A 7,297-nucleotide genomic window follows, 5' to 3' on the forward strand; every position below is an offset into this window, starting at 1 on the left:
TCAGCCTCCCCCAGCATCAGCCTCTCTCCTTCCAGCCTCCCTCAGCATCAGCCTCCCCTTCCCAGCCTTCCCCAGGATCAGCCTCTCTCCTCCCAGCCTCCTTCCTCCCAGCCTCCCCCTCCCAGCCTCCTTCAGCATCAGCCTTCCCCTCCCAGTCTCCACCAGCATCAGCCTCCCCCTCCCAGCCTTCCCCATGATCAGCCTCTCTGCTCCCAGCCTCCTCCAGCACGCCGTGCTCCTCTGACGACACTCACACACCCGATCGCATCCACTCACACACACCCGATCGCATCCACTCACACACACCCGATCGCATCCACTCACACACACCCGATCGCATCCACTCACACACACCCGATCGCATCCACTCACACACACAGACACTGACGATATCGCACATACGCGCTGACATTCACAACATCCGGAGATACCACATGCCTCTGGCCATGTGATCCTCCGTCAGGTCCTGGAAGGTCACAACAGCACAGTATCGAGGCCGAGAAGCAAGCGATATCGCTGGATGCTGTGAGTGTGTGGATGCGATGTGAGGTGTGTGTGAGGTGTGTGTGAGGTGTGTGTGAGGTGTGTGTGAGGTGTGTGTGAGAGTGAGTGTGATCTGATGTGTGTGTATGTTTGTGTGTGTGCTGTTATGTGTGTGCATGTGGATCTTCCGCCGGAGCAGGACCTTGATGCGCTTGTAACCATGCGAGCATGGTTACCAACGTATCCACACCACTCCCGTGCGAGCGGGGGCCGGGGGGGGGTGGGGGGGGTGGGGGGGAGTACAGTACTCACCTCCGTGACAGCCGTGTCAGTTCGGGGAATGCGCGGGGGGAGGGAGGGGGCGGGGCCAGAGCTAGCGTGCATTGCGTGAGGGGGGCGGGGCGTGGCCGAATTGCCAATGCCTGCAGGGTGCCGGGGCGAGAGGCCAATCTGTGGGGGGGGCGGAGCCTGGGCGAGCGGCTGGCCAATCCGTGTGGGGGCGCAGCCTGGGCGAGCGGCCAATCCGTGGGGGGGGGGGGGGGGGGGGGCCATGGCGAGCCCAGCGGCCAATCAGCTTTGTGTCACCGTAAGGACACAATTTTGGAGCATGACAGACAGACAGAGACAGACAGACAGACAGACAGACAGAATAAGGCAATTATATATATAGATATATATATATACATATATATATGTATATATAATTGCCTTATCCTGTCTGTCTGTCTTGCTCCAAAATTGTGTCCTTACGGTGACAACCAGCGGATTGGCCGCTGGGCACGACATGGGCCCGCCCCCCCCCGCACGGATTGGCCGCTCGGCTCGCCCTGGCCCCGCCCCCCATGGATTGGCCGCTCGCCCCGGCCCCCTGCATGCATTGGTCGCTTGGCCAGGCCTCGCCCCCTAATGCATTGGATGCTCGCCCTGGCCCCGTCCCCCCGCACGCATTCCCCGAACCCACACGGAGACGCCCGACACCCAGGTGACTGCTGCAGCACCCGAAGCCCACACCGCAAGACAAAGTGGAGAAAAGCCACTAGCTTACCCCGCCTCCTGACACACGTGTGCCAGAGCCGGCGTAGGCTGGTATCCATAGTACACATCGGGTAACTATAGAAACCGCTTTCCTTAGTTACCGATGTGTAAGATGGTTACTAGCTTACCCCGGCTCATGTCAGCACTGTCGCTTACCTTTTCTCCACTTTGTCGCATCCGGCACGCTCCCGTGCACTGTGTACACTACAGTTGCCGCGCGACAACCTCCGATTACGCGTTGTCATGTGACCAGGAAGTTGCGGCGCAGCCACTGTCCTGTACAGTGTATGGTTACACACACACACACAGCAGACACACATGGATACACCGGGCGCATACACACAGCGCACATGCATGTATATACACACACACACTGAGCACATATACACACATAGCAGGCACACATGGATACACTGGGTGCATACACACAGCGCACATGCATGTATATACACACACACAGCAGACACACATGGATACACCGAGCGCATACACACAGCGCACAGCCATGTATATACACACACACTGAGCACATATACACACATGGATACACCGAGCGCATACACACAGAGCACATGCATGTATATACACACACACTGAGCACATATACACACATGGATACACCGAGCGCATACACACAGAGCACATGCATGTATATACACACACACACAGCAGACACACATGGATACACTGGGCGCATACACACAGAGCACATGCATGTATATACACACACACTGAGCACATATACACACATGGATACACCGAGCGCATACACACAGAGCACATGCATGTATATACACACACACACAGCAGACACACATGGATACACTGGGCGCATACACACAGAGCACATGCATGTATATACACACACACTGAGCACATATACACACATGGATACACCGAGCGCATACACACAGAGCACATGCATGTATATACACACACACTGAGCACATATACACACATGGATACACCGAGCGCATACACACAGCGCACAGCCATGTATATACACACACACTGAGCACATATACACACATGGATACACCGAGCGCATACACACAGCGCACAGCCATGTATATACACACACACTGAGCACATATACACACATGGATACACCGAGCGCATACACACAGCGCACAGCCATGTATATACACACACACTGAGCACATATACACACATGGATACACCGAGCGCATACACACAGAGCACATGCATGTATATACACACACACTGAGCACATATACACACATGGATACACCGAGCGCATACACACAGAGCACATGCATGTATATACACACACAGCAGACACACATGGATACACTGGGCGCATACACACAGCGCACATGCATGTATATACACACAGCAGACACACATGGATACACTGGGCGCATACACAGTGCACATGCATGTATATACACACACACAACAGACACACATGGATACACCGAGCGCATACACACAGCGCACATGCATGTATATACACACACACACGGCAGACACACATGGATACACCGAGCGCATATACACAGCGCACATGCATGTATATACACACACACAGCAGACACATGGATACACCGAGCGCATACACACAGTGCACATGCATGTATATACACACACACATAGCAGACACACATGGATACACCGAGCGCATACACACATAGCGCACATGCATGTATATACACACACATAGCAGACACACATGGATACACTGGGCGCATACACACAGCGCACATGCATGTATATACACACATAGCAGACACACATGGATACACTGGGCGCATACACACAGCGCACATGCATGTATATACACACACACATGGATACACTGGGCGCATACACACAGCGCACATGCATGTATATACACACACAGCAGACACACATGGATACACCGAGCGCATACACACAGCGCACATGCATGTATACACACACACACATAGCAGACACACATGGATACACCGAGCGCATACACACAGCGCACATGCATGTATATACACACACACACTGAGCACATATACACACATAGCAGACACACATGGATACACCGAGCGCATATACACAGCGCACATGCATGTATATACACACACACATAGCAGACACACATGGATACACCGAGCGCATACACACATAGCACACATGCATGTATATACACACACACACACATAGCAGACACACATGGATACACTGGGCGCATACACACAGCGCACATGCATGTATATACACACATGCATACACACAGCGCACATGCATGTATATACACACATAGCAGACACACATGGATACACTGGGCGCATACACACAGCGCACATGCATGTATATACACACACACACACATGGATACACTGGGCGCATACACACAGCGCACATGCATGTATATACACACACAGCAGACACACATGGATACACCGAGCGCATACACACAGCGCACATGCATGTATATACACACACACATAGCAGACACACATGGATACACCGAGCGCATACACACAGCGCACATGCATGTATATACACACACACACTGAGCACATATACACACATAGCAGACACACATGAATACACCGAGCGCATATACACAGCGCACATGCATGTATATACACACACACAGCGGACACACATGGATACACCGAGCACATACACACAGCGCACATGCATGTATATACACACACACATAGCAGACACACATGGATACACTGGGCGCATACACACAGCGCACATGCATGTATATACACACACATAGCAGACACACATGGATACACTGGGCGCATACACACAGCGCACATGTATATACACATACACATAGCAGACACACATGGATACACTGGGCGCATACACACAGCGCACATGCATGTATACACACACAACAAACGTGGATACACCGAGCGCATACACACACAGCGCACATGCATGTATACACACACACATACTCTGCTGTACACTGACCCAGCGATGCGGTCCCCGGCTCTGAAGTCCCCAGCGCTGTTTCTGCTTCCAGCTCCTCAAGGCACTGAATATTCAGTGCGTATAATGAGCGGCGATAAGGAGCGGGAGGCAGCAGAGCCAGAGAGAAGTAAATATAGAGAATATTTTGATTAAAAAGACGCATATTTTCTCCGGTATGTTTTACACTGATGTCGCACGGATCACATCAGTGTTCGATCCGTGTGACATTCGTGCTGCCGAAGATACCTGCGTGTGTGCGTGCGGGGTCATGAAAAGTCACACGGTCCGTATGCAAACATGGACGTGTGAGGCACATCATAGAATAACATGGGTACGTGTGCCATCCGTGTTACAAAACGCATGTCACACGTACCTAAAACACGGACGTCTGAAACCAGCCTACAGGAGCGCGCAGGATCCGACAAAGTCAAGAAAAGCCGGATGTGTGAAACCACTAGCTTACCCCGGCTCCCGGCACACGTGTGCCTGAGTCGGCATACGCTGGTAACCATGGTACACATCGGGTAACTATAGAAACCGCTTTGCTTAGTTACCCAATGTGTAACATGGTTACTAGCTTACCCCGACTCTCGGCACACGTGTGCCCGAGCACGCTGTTAACCAGTGTACACATTGGGAAACCACTTTGCATAGTTACCCCATGTGTACCATGGTTACTAGCTTAGCCCGGCTCCCTGCCCATTCAGATCATTGGTCTCCCACTGTCAAACACGCCGATGCGTGCTGCACAGCAGGAGACCAACAAGCAAAAAATAAACCAGCACTGTCGCTTTGCATAGTTACCCAATGTGTACCATGGTTATCAGCTTACCGACGTACGCTGGTAACAAATGGTACACAATCCTGTAACTATGAAAAGTGCTTTCGTTAGTTACCCAATGTGTACCATGGTTACCACCTTACCCCCGGGCTCCCGACACAAGTGTGCTTGAGCCGGCGTACGCTGGTAACCATGGTACACATCGGGTAACTAAGCAAAGCGCTTTGCATAGTTACACAATTGTGTAGCATGGTTACCAGTGTACGCCGGCTCCCTGCCCATTCAGATCGATGGTCTCTCACTGTCAAATACGCCGATGCGTGCTGCACAGCGGGAGACCAACGAGCAAGAAATGAACCATCATTATTCAAGACTTGCTGATTATATTATTATTCAATCTGCTACCCTACATACACATTCTAGACTACCCGATACGTTAGAATCGGGCAACCTTCTAGTATATATATATATATATATATATATATATATATATATATATATATATATTTGAGTGTATATATATATGTGTATATATATATATATATATATATATATATATATATATATATATATATATATATATATATATATATGTGTGTGTGTGTGTGTATATATATATATATTTATATATGTTGTGTATATATATTTATATATGTTGTATATATATGTGTGTGTGTGCGCATGCGTATATGTAGAGATATATATATATATATATACACACACACACATGTATGTATGTGTATATACTGTATATAGATATAGCTGTGTGTGTGTGTATATATATATATATATATATATATATATACACACATACACATCTAGGTGTGTGTGTATATTTCTGTGCATAAATATATATATATATATATATATGGGTATGTGGGCATATATATTTGTGTATATATACTGTATATATAGGGGTGCGTGTGTGTATTTATCGGTATGCATTATACACAAGGACAAATCTGTGTAATGGAATCCTATCTAGCAGCGCCCCCCCTCCCTCAGCACGGTGACCGGCGGTGAGGGGGTTACTGCTCCTCCGCCGCCGCTCCCGCACTGTGCATTCCCGGGGCCGCTCCCGCACTCGGCCTCCAGCGGGATTCGGAGCCGCCGCCATTCCTCACCTCCTACCTGCAGCCTCCTCCTCCTGCTCCGGGAAACAGGATGTGACGTCACCACACCCCTCTGCCCCATCGCTCCTGCAAGTGTGAGGCGAGATGTGATTGGCTGCTTACCAGGATACCAGGATAACGGGACGCGTCGTCCCGTGGTGACGTCACCTCTGGTTACCTATGGCGACCAGCGTTCCCCTCACACGCAGGGGCTGTGTGCAGATGCCTCCATCCTTGTGTTGTGGCTTCGGCCCTCTTGGGTGTCTCCTCTCTCCAGGAATGTGTATGGCTGTAGGAGCTGTCACCATTCACTTTACATTATAATGAGGACTGTTTTATGATCTGTTAATAAATATATTTGAAAAACACTTATTTTTCACGTTATTTTTTAGCTTTTCTGGTAATATAAACATAACGATGAAAACCAGAGGTCACCAGGCACCGGAAAGGAAATCCCACCGGGATGTGCCCCCGTAGAGGTCACTCCGATGGCGGTTGGTGCTGGCTGTACAGCACGGTCCACACCGGGCTCAGGGGGAGCAGATTCAGGCCCTGAGCTACCCCATATTCCGCCATCTCCGCGTGACCTATTATATTTCATCATGGGGCGGAAATGGTTAATATTAAAAAAATACATAAAATCTCCCCGTTCCCCCATGGTCTCTTCTCCCCCTCTGAACGGGCCCGTACGTGGCTATGGCTTTTCAGTGACTGTCTGCAGCGGTCATGTCCATACACCAGGCCCACTTATCTTGTAATGCTCATAGAGCAGCACTGACCTGGCGACTCTGATGAGAGGTGTTGTAACTACTCGGTACCTGTGTATAGCGACTCTACTGCTATCCACAGTCCACAGAGCTGCATTTGGGGATCGTGTACTACGACGGAACATTTCTGATAATAAATTGGTGAATGAAATATAGTGTGGGGGGAGTCTTTATTCATATAAAGTATA

At 49.8% G+C, this 7,297-nt stretch overlaps 1 protein-coding gene across 1 annotated transcript in view; it reads right to left on the minus strand.

Annotated features, from left to right (window-relative positions):
• The window catches only part of LOC142257668 (uncharacterized), a 41,464-nt gene extending 35,034 nt beyond the window's left edge, over positions 1-6,430 (minus strand). Inside the window, exon 1 of the mRNA XM_075329806.1 lies at positions 6,355-6,430. The gene's annotated coding sequence lies outside the window, so the exon portion shown is untranslated. The remainder of the gene's footprint in view (positions 1-6,354) is intronic.
• Between the last annotated feature and the right edge of the window lie 867 nt (positions 6,431-7,297).

The sequence above is a fragment of the Anomaloglossus baeobatrachus genome, chromosome 12 (assembly GCF_048569485.1).
Source record: "Anomaloglossus baeobatrachus isolate aAnoBae1 chromosome 12, aAnoBae1.hap1, whole genome shotgun sequence".
Taxonomy (NCBI): domain Eukaryota; kingdom Metazoa; phylum Chordata; class Amphibia; order Anura; family Aromobatidae; genus Anomaloglossus; species Anomaloglossus baeobatrachus.